At 27.0% G+C, this 21,091-nt stretch overlaps 1 pseudogene; it reads right to left on the bottom strand.

Annotated features, from left to right (window-relative positions):
- Nucleotides 1-1,520: 1,520 nt before the first annotated feature.
- Nucleotides 1,521-16,405, bottom strand: LOC111041200 (annotated as a pseudogene).
- Between the last annotated feature and the right edge of the window lie 4,686 nt (nt 16,406-21,091).

Raw genomic sequence — 21,091 nt, 5'->3', positions numbered from 1 at the left:
TAATATATAGATTTATTTTAAGCAAAATATTCATACTGAAAAAAACATTTTAGAAACCAACATGCAGTGCCATAAATTGTGATAAAAACTAGGTTTCATATCATAATATTATGTTAATGATAAATATATAATTTATTATTATTATTTTAGATACAAATATAAAAAAGTATTTACAAAATTAAAAATCAATTTGGAAACCACCGTGTACCACTAAAAAAAATGTAAAATGAAAAAGTAACACGAATTTTGTCCGGGACGCAATCCTTAAAAAAGGTTTGTTTACCAGACTTGTTAAGCGTTGGGTGGAAGTGTCAATAACTGGAACCACAGACAACACTCTTATCTTTTGAATTACGAATTGGATTTATTTTGCACGTCATGATATATTTTTTAACGTGGTTTAAAGTTTAAACTACTCTTTTAACTTTTCTGAAATATTTTTTAAAAACAATCTCTTAGAGTTTCGTCTAAATCAATCTAGTATATTTTGAGTATGTAAGCTAGAAACAAATATTAGATTTTAAAATATAGTTTCTTTAATTGAGGTCATAAAAAATGACTATTTGATGCATGATTTTACATTTTTACCTCATCTGCCCGGGTAACCAATCGCGATATATAGCTACATAAAAATATATGTGTGATCCCCGAGTCTCTTGGAAATAAGAACCTATTGAATAACTTTTAGTGACTAGTGCCAACCTACTAGTAGTTTTTGAGCCTATAGATCAGTTCTTCTCAACCTTTTTTTTACAACGACCGTGACACCCGAATTTAGATCAATAAAAATAGCATCACACTTAAAACAATTAATTGATTTAAAAAAAATAATTTTTTTAAACCTATATTATGTGAATAGAGAATGTTATAGAATCTTAACTGTGGTTTTACCATTTCGTCATTACTCCATAATAATCAATAATGTAACAACGTACCTACGATATAAATTAATAACATTTGGTAGCACACGTTAATGTAATTATACGATACACACCAGTTAAAAATCATTTCTATACAGAATGATCAAACGTAACTTCATTTTTAAATATTAGAAGATAAGAAAATTAAAATTAAAAAAAATAATATAAATTAATAGCACTTTTAATCAAATTACCATCTAAAAATTATAAATAATAGTAAATATATTATTAAAAGTAACATAAAACTATAGCAACATAACTGATATTTTTAAATTATAACGAAACACAAAAAAACAATATAATTTATAATACATCTAATTTATGTGTCTACATTTTAATTTGATGCAAAAATGTTATGCAATTCGTTAATAATAATCTTTATTATAATTGATATTATTTTGAATATCATTTATCTGCATGCAAACGATTTGAAATATTATCTTCAAATATATAATTTTAGATTAAGAATTATTTAAAATATATAAACATTAATTTTTGGATAAAAAATAATTATTTTATGATGAGTTGAGGGAAAAGTGATTAATTTTATTTTATGAATTTACTGATTTTTCGTTTAATCCGGGATTAGTGTTTTTACATTTAACATTTATTTTTCACCATTTCAGTATAAATTGTTGTTTCTCTAACTTGATCGTTTGTGAATGCTAAATTTCTGGAGGTCATAGATCATAGAATTTAAATATAATATATATATTAATTGACGTCCTGAATAGACTAATAGGTTTGTCCAGAAGATTGTTCATGGCTGCCATTATGTCTTTTTGTATTTGGTCACCGGTACAGTCATTATTTTGCATAGGAAAAATAAGTATATCTTGGACATAAGTTATGTATTCACACTGTTCATTTGGAGTAACTGTAAAATCAAAAAAACTGAAATTATATTGGAAATTATTAGTATTTTCAAATTCGATATCAATTATTAATAAAATTGTAATAAATTAGCAGTATCAACTTTTCGCATTTTGGTTTTTAATCTCTAAATAATTTTGTTTCAAAAGCATTTTTTAACCCTTTTTTTGTTATAGTTTTTTTTATTAACTTTAGAACTATAAAAACTTTAATATTTTCTGTTATTTCTTACAATTTCATTGAAGCTAAGTTCAATAAAAAAACCATTTATAATTAAGTAGCCTTTTTGAATTGAGCCACAACATTATTGGTTCGACTAATGATTGATTAAGAATCGCTTGTTTTGGAAATATTTGCAGACGATCAGACACTGCAGTATGCTATTAGATTGCGAAATTGTATTGAGTCCACCTCTAGTGGAAACATATTTTTAAATAGTTAAAATTATTTATTTTTCCCAATTGAAAAGTTGACATAATATAATTAATACATTATATAAATCTTACAATTAAATTGCTGGGAATAATTTGTAAGGATACAGCGCAGTTGGCCAAACAGGTGTGTCTTTTTGTTGGTCACATTGGATACTCAATCGTTCAAAATCATTATAACCACCATCCCATAAACTTTTGATATAAGCTTCTTTTTCATTGGTTCCAAGTTGGCATACTCGATATACCGTTAGAATTTTAAATTTTGTGCGCCTAGACAAGAGATTTGATATGATTGTAGTTCTAAAACAAGTAAAACAGTCATTAGGAAAATTATATATTCTTAACTTACTCATAGACGTCCTCTAAGTGTTTTGAATCCCTAATTATTCTGCATATTTTCAATGCTGCATTAACATTTATACCTCGTTCAATCGTTTGATTAAACATACATGTTACATTTTCTATATGCCGTTCTTTTGCAATAATATTGTGCTGTCTTACTAAAAGCAATGATTCGTGGAGCTTAACTGTTGGGTTTTCCATTGAAGTGCTTTTCCACTTAGTTATAAGGAATGGAGTATTAGCCTGCTTTTCCCTTTTTTTTATCTCTCTAACCAACAGAGAGTAGCAATCAGCAAACTCAAACGACAAATAATCCAACATTTCTTCTAATAAATCATGTCTTTCATCGTATGTCGGTTTATTAATTAATGCTCTGGCTAATTGCTTCATTTCCTCCACTAGAAAAAGAAAATCAGCAATAATTAAGACATTTCAGTTAATAATAATATTATAGTGTTTAGGTATTTGACAAAATAAGTTGTACAGTTTATATCATAGAAGTAAAATAACATAGATTATATTGATTATTAAATGTTCCCACCTACACAATTACTATCAACATTTTTTTAAGAATAATATTTTTATATAAAATTCAGTTATAAAGTACAGTAAAGTACAGGACACATCAAAATTTAACGAAGATGAATAATTATTTAAGATCACTGCCTATTCTATAAACATCTGGTCTTTAGAGTTTAGATGGATATTATTAATTAACGTGTCTTTATTCTTCTTGTCTTAAGGTTTTATATTATCATGTAAGTACAAAACCAATTTACAAATTATGAATTAACCATTTATCCCTACATTTACATTAAAAATATGATATGTTTTCTTATTTTGTTATAAAATCCATTTAGTAAAGATCATGTTACAATAAAATTCAGGTTAAGACATTATGTACACATAAATTATCATAAGGCACCTAAAATCATAATTGTATATATACAATGATAGTATATAATATACATATAGTACACGCAGGAGCATCATTTTGGGGGGGGGGGGGGGCAAGAGTATGTATTTTCCCAACCCTAGATTTTAAAGTAGCCAAATGGGCCGGTGGCCCACTGTGGTCTAAGCGGGCAGGGTTTTCTATAATCAATATAATCTTAAATCTATTGACTATGCTAGAATATACTACATAATATAAAAATAGAAATTTGTGGTATATCCATAGACCTTATACTAATACAAAATATGTATTAATTAATACGTTATTATTATTATTATTCTATTCTATGGAACTATATTCGTTATCTCAACAATAACGATTGTTGAATTTTTCATTTTGAATTTGATTTAACTTAGGTTAGGTTAGGTTAGTGTGTACTGTATACTGTGTTTGACTAATAATTAATTTTTTAAGTACCTAGTGTCTTATAGAGCCCTGCATGGGCCGGGCTCCTTTTTTTCATATATACTTAAAAGTGTTAAAGTTATAGGGCCAGTCATTATTGTGCCCTACCCTATAAAATATTGAAATGACGCCCCTGAGTACACGGTGGTCAATAACGTTATCTTAAGTTTTAAGGGAACCCCACACTACCGTTTTTTACAGAATTCCAAGATACCGATTTGAGTTCTACTCTAATAATAATTTTGAAAACCTTTGGGCCTTGATCTATATTATTTATTATTCTTAAAAAGAAAAAATCTTAGTTGAAGTATGTACATAAAAAAATTAGTATTCTTCGAAATTTAAATGGAAAAAATTACCTACAGTTTTTAATATTTTTTTTTATAACTCTTATTCAAACGATTCAAAATAGACTTAGTTATAAATTCAAATATTACTTCAAAAATGTTATGGGTTAAAACTCAAGGCAGTAAGTTGGAATGCGTATATATATTTTATATTTTGCTCCAAAAAACGATATAGTGCAGAACTGTAGAATTCCCTCAAACAAAAAATGTAAAATGGAAGAGTTTATTATTTTTTTGTTATTGTTGTATGGGTATACAATAACATAAAATGTAAAACTTAAAGGATACCTATTAATTTTTAATTATCTTCATAACGAATTGTAAAAACATTTCGACTACAGCCCGCGTATTATTTTTATTGTAATCGTATGCCAAATAACTAAATATGCAGTTAGACGCCGGTAGCTGAAGTAAGTATTTATAAATTAAACAAAATATGGAGTTTAAATACAATATTTAATCAAAAGTACCTATAGGAAAGTAAATGGTGTGAAAAATTATCTTAGTAAATGTAAAATATATTCTTTCCTAAATATTTATATGTCAATAAATCCGAAGTATAATTAGTGTTAGGTGTCTACTGTGATTAAAATGTATGTATTTTAATGCTTATGTAGTTATGTACATGCAGCTTGCGTAATATTAAAATATAAATACTTGTTGAATGTCCGGTGTAAACGAAGTGTAAAGTAATTAAGTTCGAATCTTGTAAGACGTATACGAGCGTTTTTGGAAAAATGCCGATTGATTCAAAATGACGGGGTTCCCGTATTTTACAAACAGTTTTATGAAGTATAATAGTTCGGTATCCCCACCAACCATTCTCCCACCCAAGCGCTTGAAAGACAACCAGCTCACGTATGAGTAAGGAATTTTTATATTTTTTGTAGTATAATGATAAAATCCATTTTTTTTTTTTTTTGGAATCCGTCGTTAATTTATACTCTTACAACCTTTGTCGTATATAGGTTCCTACATTAGTATTTATGTTGGTTTGATAAACACCTCATATGCGATTGAAACATTTTTAGTGATATTTTGATTGTTTAAGGGGAATCACTATAGCTATTCTTTAAGAGGACGTTATACCTGCATGTGTTGTCTCCGTCTTACAAGAGCGTAACATATAAAATTTTACGTTCAGCAGATCACGTTTAGCTCATTTAGCTTATAAATTAGAGTGAATTGACCTCTTATTCAAATTTAAGGCAAGATTAGAGACGGAGGTCTTCTCATGGGTTTTTTATTATATTTTAACTTTAAAGAGAGAGATGAGTATTTAAAGTTGTACGTTATTATTATCCATCATCGATAAACAGTGAACTTCCCCAAACACTTCAAATAGTTTTGATATTACAGTGAATTTACCTATTATAAAATTTAAATGTAAGATTATTATCTAATGCCCCTCCTATTTTTTTATTGATATAGTTTCAAAAAGGTCACAACTTACTTAAAAATAATAATAATATCAATAAAATTTCATTACGATGTAAGTAATATAATAATAGTTATTACCCAATTTAATAGTTACTAAGTATTGAGCTATATAGTAGGTACCTATCTGGCTATCTACCTACATCACATAATATACGAATACGAAAAACTTAAAATTAACTGTGTACTTACGTTTTCGTACCAAATTACAAATATGTACCTATCAGGCACGGATTCAGGGGAAGTTCTGTGTGCCCTGGGACTCCCTCTCAACTAAGTTACCAATAAAATAAATTACGTAACATAAAATAGAAAGGTATGTATATCCAACCAATTTTTTTTCAAACAAACCCTGTTAAAAATGTCTAGGTCCACGTCTGCTACCAATTATGTGTAGGTGCTACAACCTACCTACCTATAGAGTATAGACAGTAAGTGTCTATGTCAGGTATATATTAATTTAATTAAACAGTGGCTAAAATCACCAGTTATTTTCGAAACATAGGTAAATAATAATATTAAACTATATTCGGTGTATAATTTAGGCGTTTCCCATTTGTTAATTTTTCAAGTGAATAATAACTGGATAGGTATGTGTATTGTAGTTTGACACATGTTATGACTCAGGCAATAGATGGTTAAATTCGAGGTAAATGAATATTATTTTAACTTTTATCTTGATAACAATATAACATGATTTTCGTGAAAAGAAATAGTAAGGTTTTATTGTAGGTATTTACTACTTTTGTTAACAATTTAAACAATTCGACATACGATATGATACATTGAAACGACTACTTAATGCCATTAGCTATCTACCAATAATCACATTCCTTAAACATCACTAAACTTAATGTGTCTAGACGAATACCTGCCTGACTCATTGGCAAACATTTTAATTTGTAATGAAAAATGTTTTAGGGCTAATGACATTTTTTTATTGTGAGTCGGGCAGCTCATAAATAAAATAATAATTGAAATAGGTTTTACATACTAGTACATAATTTATTGAAATGCTATGCATATAAATATTTTATAATATTTTTAATTTAATTTTTTTCTCACTCATTAGTCTTGTACACATTTTCATGGCCTATTCCACCAAATCGTCTTGATTTTAAGTTAAATGTTTTTAGTAGATCTTTAAACAATTGATAAATTCTGTTTCAATACTGAGGGTAGTCAAAACATAAAGTGTCTTTTATTGTAGAAAACTCATTCATTGCAATTTTTTTTGCACTTTGAAGAAGTCATTTGTGACGCACCACCTTAGTATTATATTCATCAATCGTCTGAGTCTGATATTTATAGAGGTGGAGGACATAATATGTCTTGACATATTGTGTGATAATTGATAACCTCGAACTCAAACAGTAATCTGGGACCAGTTTGCAAATAAGGTGTACGTTGCGCGTGGTGCTCGTTGCAATTGCATCTCACGCTGAACGACGGCGAATTGCGCGAGGTGGTCGCATTAGTCCGAATCGTGGCCATAGAATGCGATTCAGCGGAATCTCCGGGTGCCTAGCTGTGGAACTGTATGACGCTGCACCTCATATCGAAAATATCATTATTACTACAGTAACTAACATTAAGTAAAAGTCTTAAATATACTAAGTTTAGTCACTATAATGAAAGAAGTATAATATACAATAATAATTAATAAAGGTACAAATGATATTTTTGATAATTTAAAATCATGTAAAAACGTTTCACGACAATATACACTTCTAATAATATAATACCAATAATTAAATTACTTGAGAAATGTATTAAGTATGTAAATTTTTTATAATTATCAGTAAAATAATAATAATAATAATAATAATATAAATTATATGATTGAATAATAATTAAAAGAAATTGCAACGCGCCTTTCATTATGATGGATTTTTAATTTTAATTCAAAGTCATAATATATTATGATTTCTAACATATAAACTTATATAATATAACTTACACTAAAATGGTTTATAATTTACGCAGGCACCTAAATAAACACCAATACATATATATATGTGTATTGTGTATGCTATAATGCCTTAACGTGTTTCAATACCAGAAAAAAAATAGTGCCTTAACATTTTGGATAAAATGCCCAAATGTATTATAGCCATAAGTATTATAACTTTGGATGTATGTGAAATGTGACAAAATATTCATTATGGGCCATAAATAATAAATTATGACGTATGAGACGAAATGATGCGATGTGACTATATTATAATTAACTCTAGTGTAGTCGTGTATTATTGGATTTGGCTTGATCATTCTACATCCTTATTTATGTAATTTTTAAACAGTAAAAATTAATTGTGTGGATAAAAGTTTTAATATAATTATTAAATAGGAAAAACATATACGACAAAAGAAAACAATCAGTTTTTTCTGAGTTAATAGTATTAACTTAGAGCTAGAATTTTAATAACATAAAAATACACATAAATGTACTAAAAAAATACAAAATGACCTAAAAATTCTAAGAAATGAACTTAAAAAATGTACTTATATGAGAAAAAAAATATAATTTTAAAATAAATATTATTATTTATTCATTTTTTATAATGCTCAAAAAAGGTAAAAATTTGTTTTCAGAAGTAAATTATAATATACAAATATATTCAAATTTGACTTTTACATTTAATTAATTATATTACTTTTTTGATTCAAACCCACTTTGCCGAATCCCAATTCACCGACAAATATACCAGTTTTAAAATATTTTTAATATTATTTTATTAATATAGTTTCAATTTTCCCGAGTCGCTGACAGGTGACAATAATTTTATTGAAAACGGGTATAACTGCTATAATATTATGGTATGTTGACGATATAAGTTCAAAGATACTATTTTTATAAAGGTACTTTAGGTACTAATTGAGATTTCCTATACAACACATATTAAAAAAACTTAAAATAAACAATAACTAGTTAAAATACACAACATTTACTTAATAATTCTAAAAAATGAGCTAAAAAATGCATTAAAATGCATTTAACACACTAAATAGGACGAATGCAATATAATGAAAATTAAAAATTCTAAATTATTATATCACGAAACAAATTTTGTTTTTGGTTAGAACTGTATATCATTTAAAGATAAAAAATGCAATTCACCAAAATTCTAGCTCTATTTATTACTTCTACAATTTTATTATAATATCTACAAGCGTATTATAGAGTCCTTTCATCTCGATTGTGTGTCTGTTAATTTATCCTTACAATTTTTTTTTTTGCATTGGTAGGTTTTACTTACAGCTGCTTATAAATTCAAAGTATTAGAGACTCACACGAACCTTCTGCTTTTCCACTCGGTATCATTTTTCGTACCTATGTCATGATTTATTATTGAATTCAAATTTAATACATCCATTATATTGACATAATCGATGACAAGGTACACTCAGAACCTCAACGGATCGAATTCCCAGTTATTTTTTCATTATTATAATTAAACCATCATAATGGGTATGTATTTTATAGCTTTGGTTGACTATATTTATATTGTAATATATTATTATAAAATCAATGCTAGTAGGTTTTTTTCATAATCCATGCATTTAAAAAATCATAATAAAATCTCAAATACTCAAAAACATAATATTATTATTATTCAGAATTATCAGTCATGGATTGTGTGATACCGTCTACCAGGGCCATGCACCCATGTGTGATCTAGCATAATTAAATACAGTAAACTGAATTGTTGTATAGCTTGATTGTTGTAGCGAGCCAACAGTCGTACGACGTTCATACATTCCTAGTAGAAAAGTTACCGATAATTTACCAAGCACTTGAACCAATAAAACTCCAATCTCCTGTGTTTAAAAATTAGAGTGAACTTACCTTTTATGAAACTTGATTATAAGAACACTATCTGTGTTAATATGGGGCTTTTAAAATAGTTAAATTTTTTACCAAGTTTTGAGTGTATAATAAATTAAAAATGCTCATAACTCATTTAAAAGCTGAGTTATCGTAAAAATCCAAGCACATAATGTACTTACCTTATGGTTTCATAATTATTCTATTCACTCTACCTGCTGAGCGTATATTTGCCATGTTACGCACTTGTAAGACAGAGACAACAAATGCTCGTTCCCTGAACGGTGAACGATGCTGTATTAGATTTGCTCAGATTGTGTACTCGGATTTATATAGTAGTAAAAACAGCATTTTGTCATTCGACATGTAAATAAAAAAAATGTTCAAGTATCAACTAGATATGTATTAATTCGAATGTACATTTATATTTCTTATTATTATTACAAAAGTAGGTTTATTTACAATCTATATTTATAGTAATACAATAAGCAAATTAGATAAAATGAAAATAAAAATAAAAATAAAAATAAATAGAAGGACATGAGAGAGGAAGACGCCCTTGGCACATTGGTGGCACCTTGAAGTTGAATATATTATGTTGTATTATTTTTAAGAGGACGTTATACGAACATATTTTGTTGTATCCGTCTTACAAGTGTTTAACACGGCAAATAGTAAGTTCAGCAGATCACGTTAGCTCCATCAGTTTAAAAATTAGAGTGAATTGATCTTTTATACAATTTAAAGGTAAGATTAATATCTAGGCCATATTATGGTTTTTTTAATTATATTTGAATTTTTAAGGGAGTTATGAATATTTTTAGATGTCCAAGCAATTTATAATTTTAGTACAACAATAGTTCTCATAGGTCATATTATATTATTTACACAGCTGCGTGTCGTACTATTATAATTATCTACCATTACTAAAACTTTTATTATTATTAAATATCAATCACGCAGCTATGTAAATCTCTTTGATTTAATATTACTCATTACTCATTAGTTATTTCAAATAGGTTTAAAGAATTCCTAGTATACCAACACGATATTATTACTTATTATGATATTAAATTACTTTTTCGGTATTATTAATTTTTATTGTGTATTTATATATTTGTTATTTGCACAATGAAAGGACATAAAATAGATAAAATATAATTATTTATTTCTTGAGTGATTAATTTTACATTTATATTCAGATGTAATTATACACACATTATTTGGGTTGAGTACGAAATAATTTGATTAAAATACTGCAAAATCAGGAATTGGATACTTCAATCTTTCCACAGCGAGTATGTATAATATCACAACTAGCTTATGTAAAACCAATGATTTATATATAATATGCTAGATTAATAAATAATTATAGTATTGTACGACACTACGATATAAATTCTGTGAAAGATAAAACTAATATCCTATATCACATATCAGGGGTGTCCAAACCGTTGCTCGCGCCTTAACGTGTATAGTGTATACTAATAAAATGATAGGTGAGAACCTATTACCCAAATATTATTCCTTTTCCTGTTGTATTTTTTACCAATATATCACGTAGCTCGTGACTCTTGTATGACTTGCAACCTTTATCCTATATCATTCGCAACTTATAATATTTATTTTAATTGTATTACATCACTTCTCGTGACATATCAATCAGCTATACAGTTTATCAAAAAAATAGGAAATGCACCCAATTGAAACAACTAATAACTACGTTTTGTGTAAAAAACCGAGCAAGGAAACTATTTGTTTGTTGTACAATAATAACAAGGCAATATGTAATGTCAAGAATTAAGAGAGAACACCAAACTAATATAATAAAACTCCTCATAATTCGTTTGAAAATGTAAATATAGCGAAAAAACTTAAATATTGTCTTTACCTACACATTTCCAGTCAATTCACCTAATATTCAATCCAACAATACAAAATTGGTACTTCTGAACAAAAAATTGAGATGTTATAACTTATATTATAATATGTGAGTGCAACTCGTGATTATTTTGTAGTTTTACAGATAATTGAAAGAAAATGAAAGCAACAAAATCAAAGACAGATAGTTTTAATATTATTAATAATGTTATAATTACTTACTTAGTCTACATATCTATGAACATTTATGTTGGTATTGTGTGTTTGTGTGCTACAGCTATCAAAACCATCTAAAAAATAAATTAAGAGAATGAAAAGTATAATATGACGCATTGTCAAGGAATTTTTTCAAATCCATTAGCAAAAAAAAAAAAAAAATTCAATTAATATTTATTGTAAACGCACTGCTGTAAGAGCCAGTGAAGATAACGCAAAACATAATTTTAAGTAAACAATCTTCTTTTTTTGATATGATCTCCCAAAGAACATTATTATTTCGACTCGAAGGATGTTTTGACTCAAACGAATTGTCTTGCATCTGTGAATTCATATACCATAACATACCTACTTAATTTTTTTGCTTTCATTTTATCGTTACAGACTACAGTCAATAAAATAAAATTGAATTCATATATTAAAAACTAATAAATAATAATAATATAATAATTTATAGTATGTAACGATTAAAATAAGTACCTACTATCATAGTTATGTAGATCGTATTTATCAATTTATTCTATCAGAATGTTTCATCGGTATTCGGCTACATTTACTTTACTTTTTATTTATGATATTTATTACAAATAATGCATTAAAAAATTGTCCGAATCAATACTATATTTGTGAGATCGATGTCTCCATTTCTAGACACCCGATGTACAGTAGAGCGTTACCCACTTACACGCTTTTTAATATGATTGCCAGTTACTAAATATGATTACATTCTTAACATTACCTACAGAGTCAAACATGGGAAATGTAAGTGCACTTAAAATATACATTTTATAACATGTCTACGGTTTTCTTGTCGCGCACAGTAGTTATAACTTATATTTACCTACCTCCGGAAATATTTACCTACATTGCGATGTATTGTTATATTTACATATATTATACTACCTAATAATTTATAATATCGAATAGTGTATGTCATCATTAAAATACGTTATCAGATTATTTCTGATTTTTTTTAAAGCAGTCAATAGCTTCCCAAGGCATAACAAAAACTACGGAAATTGTAAAATATTTTTATAATCAAATTGTAACAGATCAATTTTGGTTAATTTATAATAAGTTATTACTGTCTAACATTAGAAAATAATATTATAGATATGCAAATGTATTCAATTCTGGATCATAGTTATAATAATAGATAGATAGTTTATTTTTTGACGTACGTATGAACGATCAAGGTTATGATTTGTTTACGGCAGTTCTCAACCTGTGGTACTCGGAAAGATCATAGTATAAAACAATAAAATATTATAAATTAAAATTCTATATATACAAAATAAAAGTAAACGTTAGTAATAAGGAAAAAAGTTCAGGTGGTACGTAAAATATTTCAAACTACGTAGTGGTACACGAATATAAAGAGGTTGAGAACAGCTGGTTTATGCTATATTGCCTACGTTATGACATATTATGTGTTTAAGTTTAACTTGATCATATATTGCCACACAAGTGTTGTACCGGTTTTGTCCCAACAAATTAATTATTATTCTGAGGGGAGGGGCTAGTATTTTGGAACGCGTTAAATTAGATATTATTGTAAGCAATTGAAAATTAAAAAAGCGGGTAAGTAGATGTCGTCCTGCTGGCTGCTGCACATTAGGTGTCTAAGAGGTTGCTGTAATGGATGGTATTAAATTTGAATTCAATGATATCATATCATTGTATACGAAAAACGATTCTGAGCGGAGACGGTATATCAGTCTTGGATATTTTATATTATTATTACTTATTATTAATATGGTAGCCGGTAAGTCGAATTAATATTATTCTTAAATTATCAGTGATGCTGGAAAAATATTAAATATACCTATGTAAAATTGAGCTCTTTGGAACCGAATTACTATTAAATGATAAACGTTATTATTTGTGTTAATATGTAATCTTGTCCAAATTTGAATTTAAAATGTCTGTAAAAAACAGCTGTATTCATATATTTTTTAGATTTTTTAGGTACAGAAAAAACTGCTTAAAATTGCTTTATTGGTGATTTCTGACAGCATTTGTAGTTATCAGGTACTTTTGAGCGGTGAATATATTCTCCTGTTTTTTCGAACCTATCGATATTAGTATATAATATATTATCTGCAGTCAGAACTTAGTCAGATAATTTTTTTTCATATTACGTTCCTTTTCGTAGTAACCAACAATATAATATTGCTACGAACACCGAAGGCTGATCAAAACAATACACCAATAATACCATAAAAATTAGTATGCATATTTAAAAAAAAATTACAAAAAAATTATTTAGCATAACTAAAATAATAAATTAAGTAGGTACAATGATAAAAAGTATTTAATAAAATATATTATCTATTAAATATTTATAATAATAACATGTTTGCGACTCCCCTTTAAGCAATTAACTTTTCACCATTAATTTGTGTTTGGTAGGTTAGGTTTATTCATAAGTTTGAATTAAAGCAATACGAAGTAGCCAGTAGGTACAATACTTAAGTTTTATACTAAGGGAATTAGTGATATTTAAAAAAATAAAAATGTTTAGCAAACGAAAATATCATCAAGACTAATTAGTAATTATTTATAATGAATAAATTCTATCCTTCATATTTTTATTTTTACATCAAGTAAGTATATTTTTAAATATTTGGGTAGAAGCCGATATATGCAGAGCTATTAAGTCCAAGCTGTCTAAGTTCTCACTGTTGCTTTTTGTTGATAAGCATATGAATATATTATTATACTTTTTTCTTTAGACTAGTTATGACTTATGAATCATATTATTACAAATGAGATATTATATACTTATACTAGAAAAAACTCTTCGATGTTCAACTTACAAAGTTACAACGTTGAAGGTAGTTTCTAATAGAAACAAAATAAAATGAAACTTTAATTTTTATACAAAAAAAGTTTTTGAAAAATCGATATTGTTTTTTGATGCAAGTTAAAACAAAATCCTTAAATATTTAAAATGATCAAAAAATATTTATATTGACCTTTTTATACATGTTATCATTTTCAAAATATTCTGATACTTTTTGATCTATGAATAGAAATTTGATGTATACATTTTTTTAATATAAATATTTAGTTATTATATAATATAAGTTTTTATTATAGCCAATTAAAAAATATTAAAGATACATTTACACATTTTTTTATAAGTATTTTAAGTCCAATTAAAAAAAAAGTCAAATTCAAGAAAACTTCCAATTCATTTTGTACTTAAAAATGTATACAATACAGGGGCAGATTAGGCCAGCGAGATACCGGGAAGTTTCCTGATTAGCAGCTGCTCAACAATTATTTGTTATTATATATTTTTAAAGAAATCGGTATTAATATAAATTATAAATATTTTATATTTTCGTACCACAAAGTGTGAAAAATTGCTTACAATAATAGGTGTTTAAAATTTTATATTTCGGTTCGGTTGATCGTCCACTCCCTCGGCTTCAATGCATCATAAGAAATTAATATTTATAACTAGGCTGTTGATTCAAATACAAATTGTTTGAGAAAACTCAACAGTTTTCGATTGAATACAGATGTTTAATTATTACATCTTATACCTATACTCTACATATTTTATAAGTAAAAAGACGTCAGTAGTTCGGTGACAATTTCATAATATGTTCCTTAGTTTTAAAATAGTTATTAGTGGGTATGTCAAATCTCAAATATGCTTTATTAATATTACATATTAAGAATTTTAGTCATAATGTATATGTAATATTAATACTTAAAATACAAAATTAAATATAATGCCTTATCCATCATCACCAGTACATTATATCATATTATTACATAAATATATGATGATATATTGGGTAATATAAGACTTAAATATGATTAAGTCTAATACCTACATAGATTAAAAAAATAAAATAATTACCTACCCGCCTAAAATTATTATTTATATAACGTTCTGAAACTGACCACTTTTATTAAGACGTTTTATAGAACTTTTAAGATTACCTTCAACACGCCACTAGAATACATCGTATTTCAGTACTTACTGAGTTCTTTTAATTAGTTTAGTGAGTCCTTATGTGCACAGTACTGCACCCTCGCTGAATATTGATCAAGTGCAGCTCCTATATTCATAGCCGTATGGGTGACAATACTGACACACACGCATCGCAGAGTACAAAAAGTTGCACGAACTAAACATTTTAAGAAATAGTAATTTACACATGTACCAAAATCCACGTAACCATGTAAGGTGTAAAGCAGTCAGAGTTATAATTTACCTATTGTAACAACTAACAATAGTTCTATTAGAGTATACTATTAGACATTAGTCTTTAGACTGACGGTTCAGCGTTATCAATTAGAATATTTGGGTGCAACTATTACACTTGTTGCATCCTGTAAGGCAACATGTATAAGAAATATTAATTACGATTATGATATATATTATATACTTTTAAATCTATTTCTGAAAAAAAAGAATGTATTGTACTCATAAAAACTGAATAATTGTTTTATTATTATTATTCCATTATATATTTAAATTCTGAGAGAATTATTCACTTATGGATTTTATTACTTGAGCTGTCCATACATTTATAAAATATTTATAAAAATTGATATGCATTTTAAAACAATATCATTAACTGCGGCCCGTAGTACCAGGGCCATGCGATCGAAAACAATTACCTTCACGGGCATACAGTAGTAGCTGTACAGACGACTGCGGTAGAACTATGTTATAAATTCCTGGTAGAAAAGCTACGGCATGTTTCAGAAGCATCCTTCTCACAACCATCTAAGCTGCTCATATTTGTAATTCAGATTGATAAACAGTAAGTATATAAGCAAAAACGTTAAAACAATTATTTTTGTATTTTGATGTATAGGTCCAATAATAATAATGTTCAATTACAATAAAAAAATATAGCATAATAATAACACAACTAAACAAGTTTCGCGGTTGCAAGTTCAGGTGTCACGATGATAATAATATTTACTATTTTACTCATTCCTTGTAAAGTGTACCTAAAATATGGTTATATTATCATAAATTGTCGGTATTTTCAAGCAATTATTGTTCAACTTTATAAAATTATAGTCGAAATAATCAATAAGTATCGATAAATAAATAATAAGTTCTTAATCAATGAATTGAACAAATTAAATCAATAACAGTATATTTATCATTATATTCTTAACGGACTATGTACGATATGCTAATTACAATAAACCTACTAATATTAAATAATAATATCGGTACATTCACAATTTATAATAGAAAAAAAATAGTTACTTTAACAGTGTGATACAAACTATAAATGTACAATGTTAAAAGTTGGAAACAGTAAAATATTAAGATGATAAATTTATCATACTGAGATGATAACTTTGATTAGAACTTTGGATAGAGTTGGAGATTTGTTATTGTTATATATTATAATATATTTATATGTATGTTATTCGTATTATGGAAATTAATCATATCACCATTATTTACTAACCATTATTATTATTATTATTATTATTATTTATCATCCGTACTTAAATACTTAATACAGTCTTGTATATTTCCTTGAATAATTTGTTATCGAAAAATCTAAATAGGTCATAGTATCAGAAATTAAGTTTGTACATTATTAAATATTGAATTGGTTTCTGTTTATTCGAATTATTATTTTAATAATAAAAGGAAATTATTAGATTCATCAAATTTTTTTAAGAAGGGTTATATATTCTAAAGTATAATTACTATCCATTGAGTGGTCCAAATGGCTTGTAACCTAACATTTATATGCTGGTTGTATCTGGTGTAGATGAATTATACATGCCATGATGTTGAACATACAATTTGAAAGTCGTATTGTTCGACATCATAGTCTCTCTCAACTGCTTTATATCCAAAGCTATATAATACCCCTTTACAACATGCGTTTGTATGTGAAACTAATACATGATTTGTACATTTTTTTAATGTGTGTTACAAGCTACAGTTCACTAAAACGTCTAAAATAATGAATTAACGAAAAGAGTTACAACGCATTTTTGAGGAGAAAATATTTCGAAATCCTTACTAATTTCCGTAAATGCACGACTAATGCAAGGTGGTTCAAGTCAGACCAAAAAAAAAAAATTTTTTAAACCCTCCGCTGTGACATAATGGCGAGACTTTGGATTGTTCGATTTTAATGCTGTTAAAATAATACAATTTCTCAAGATTCCTTTTAAAAAACCGTTGGACCACTTTTTTCAGAGTTTGAACTTTATACAATATTATAAAATCATATCATTTCAGTTTTTACAATATTTTTGTTCAATCATAATATGTATTGAATAAATTCAATTTTCAAAAAAATCCTCAACCGTTCTCTAGAGGATATATTAATAAATGTCAAGACTTTTGCAGAATTAAAATAGCACCACCCTGAGTCTTACAATTTCGTCACAGCCTAGGTATGTTTCTACTCGAAAAGTAACTGAAGTCTTTTTAATAATCATTGAGTATACATGTCCCTGCGAGTGCGAAAACAAGTTCAGATAAGCTGTGGCTCAGCGCCCCAGCGCACACACATTAATGTTCATAAAATACTCGCACACATTGACTCGACCAGAATATACCTGCCACATTATTTGCCTAATTCTTACTCCTTAGCTGTTCGTTAGGTTAGGTTAGTAATAATAACCATGCTCGTAGGTTACATTGCAGACGTACATATCCGGCGTCACTGTATGATGCCCATATCAACGTAATCGGTATTATTCCGGGAATCGTACACAACTAGTTAATGATTATTAGCAAGGCTGGGCATTAACGCGTTAATAAGTTATTTTTTTTTTATGTTTATTAACTTAATTAATAACTTTAGGAGCATTTAAATTAACTTTTAATTAACTTGAGTTAATTTTACATTCAAACAAGTTAAGTTAATTTTAATTTTAATTATTATGTAATGTGTTTTCAATTTTTTTAATTCATGTAAAATTTAAATACCTATATTATGAAATTACGAATATAACTTATAGCTACAGATATTATTATGAATTATTATAAACTATTTTGGTAATATTATATTTGTTTTATACATTATTATTATTATATTATACTTATTATTAAGAATTAATATCTATATAGAAGATAACGCTAGAAGGACTAGACAGTTATGTGGTAATAGTGTAATACCCCGTTTATTTTTGTATAATTTATTATTAGTTCGACGTTTTCGTCGATTTCACCGAAATCTAGAATTCCCGCATGGACGCCTAGTGACTAGTGGTGGTAAAACCATGTTTCTATATTCGATATCGATACATATTATTACATATCTGTTACAACTACTAATACTGTAATTTCCAGGTTTTATTATAATATTATATTAGTCCGTGTCACAATGAAAAAATGAAAAATATCTTTAATCGCAGTTTGTGTTTTTGTCTTATTGATAATCTAACAACCCATACAGGCCCACCGCTAATCATCGTGTATTAGTAATAACTACTAATAAGTATTCAGTATTCAGTAATCACTGAATGCAACTCAATGCAATATCGATATAGACTCGGATGATTCTGAGTGAAAATGTATACGCAAATATATGTTATATAATAGATATACGTATACAATAAGGCAGTGCCGGTGACGACGACTACTGTATTTTTGCACACAAACTCCATTTTGCTGTGGCACATATGTACGAGTATCGTCTTATCGGGTCGTTACAGAATCTCACAAACAACGCACGTCGAGTGAAGGGCGAAAAAAGAGAGAAATTCTACACTTCAAAACTCTCATCATTTTCTACAAATATTTTCCTTTAAAAATAAAGTTACTCGGATAACTTGTAATAATCATAATAATAATAACATAAAGTGACGCGCCACATAAAGGTTTCTGCATTTGATATATTTGACTCATTTTGTCTTCAATTGGAGTCGTAACCACTCCCACGTTTCCTTTCAATAAATAATTTTGGATTTTGAACTTGTAATTTGTTTTATTTTATTTTATTCTAATATTATTTATGATATTATTTATATTATACAGCTCTTGTTGCCAGCACCAACCATAGTTTATTTTTAGTCGATTTTTAATAATCTAATTATAATACGGTTATGATCGTACCGGAGTGTAGCTATTGGTTCAACGATGTTTGTCTTAATTAATCGTATTTTATGAAGTCCCAATTGATCAATAATAACATATGCTTCATAAATAATATTATTTTATAATGATTAGGTTTGAGAATTAACTAAATACTATCTTGTACAAAATTAAAAAAAAAATTGTGATTCTATTTGGTTTAATTTTTTAATTTTTTGGTTTTATGTATGGTTTTAAAATAATAAAAATGTATAATAAATCTATATCGGGATTTTAAGTAAAAATTTAAGATTATTCTTTGACTAACACATCTTTTGCATATTATTACAATTAATTACGTGCTTAAACAGAAGTGTATAGTAATTAATTCTTTGAACAACAAAGTAAAGTATATTATATAAAATCACCACATTAATTTAACCAGGTTAATAAATTGTTGCATGTTACGTTTATTAGCTAAAACTACAATTTCTAAACGTTTTTATTGATAAAACTTTTGCAATTTGTAACTTGAGGTAAAATACTTACATAAAATATAAGTACCAACTTGACGTAATATACTTTTAAATCAAGCAACAAACTCTTTTCAAGTATTTTTTTAAATAATTATATTATGATTTTTTTCATTTTCATAACTAAATAGGAATATATAATTGTTTTTAAATTAGCTCTCATACTAAAAATGTTTAGGTTTTTTTTAAACAATCGGATTAGTTATTCTGATTTGAATTCTTGAAATTTAAATATCTTCATTCTTCATACATGAAAAAATAAGTAAGAGCAGTTTAAAATCTATTTAGAGACTATGAAAATTGTTTCCCAAAGTATGACTTATGTAAATAAAGATACAAAAAAATTGAATAGACAATACGGATAATATCCTTATTTAATAATATGCACATTTATATACTGTAATATTAAACTAAAAATACTAAATTGCTTCTGCTGAAATCAATTTTTATGTATAGAACGGGCATAACATAAGCCATATATGTTATGGGCATTAAGTCATATTAAGCATGCAGTTTTGCATCTTTAAGAATTGTATTGTACCACTCTCAATTCATTTGTGCAGTCATTTCTGAGTTCATTTTATTATATTGATATAAATGTATAACAATATTAAATTTAAGAATACAACTCTTTTATGTTTGCTGGTTGAAATGAAATCAACGATTATTTTGTTGGCTAACTTACATAGAAACCGGCAATAAAGAATGTATAAGAAACAAAAAATATATTTGACATCGATCACTTTAATAAAAATCATTGAACAGAGACGTGTAACTGCTTTCAATATTTTTCCTATAATCCATTAGAACATTCGTATTACAATGTACTATCGCATTTCGAAGTTTAAAACTAACGGCCAAGATTCTTCCAAGAAGCGTCTGAATTC

Source organism: Myzus persicae, unplaced genomic scaffold (assembly GCF_001856785.1).
Source record: "Myzus persicae strain clone G006 unplaced genomic scaffold, MPER_G0061.0, whole genome shotgun sequence".
Classification (NCBI taxonomy): domain Eukaryota; kingdom Metazoa; phylum Arthropoda; class Insecta; order Hemiptera; family Aphididae; genus Myzus; species Myzus persicae.
This window is presented reverse-complemented; position numbering and strand designations above follow the sequence as displayed.